Source organism: Barbus barbus (genome assembly GCF_936440315.1).
Source record: "Barbus barbus genome assembly, chromosome: 5".
Taxonomy (NCBI): domain Eukaryota; kingdom Metazoa; phylum Chordata; class Actinopteri; order Cypriniformes; family Cyprinidae; genus Barbus; species Barbus barbus.
The window spans coordinates 26,982,409-26,982,914 of NC_136733.1; positions in this window are offsets into that span (position 1 = coordinate 26,982,409).

The window sequence follows — 506 nt, forward strand, 5'->3', positions numbered from 1 at the left end:
GAGAAGGTCTAATTGCGGTCTAATCAGCCAATATTGTCTTAAATAGCCTGTCCTGCATAGCATTTCATCTTTTATAACATGGGATTTTGACCAAATAAAATCTTGATTTTTGTAAAATGTTGCAACAAGATGTAATTTTTGGGGTGGGGGTGTCGTGAAAAATTTCAGTTTTGGACATATAAGGTAATAAAAAATATTTTTAAAAATCCCTTAAAGTAACTACACTGTAAAATGTAATAAGTTGACTTTACTTAGAAAAAGTGAGGAAACCGATTGCCTTAAAATTTCCAAGTAGAGTATTAATGTTTAGTTGGCATAACTTAACACAATTTGTAGAGACAACTTGTTAATCAAGTATACTCAAGTACTGTTGATTTAAAATCATTATTTCAGTTAACTTTCTATTAGTGTTCACATTACTAGGAAAATATTAGGAAACCGATTGCCTTAAAAATCCCAAGTAAGCTAAACTAAAAACAATAAGTTAAGACAAAAAGCAACAACTG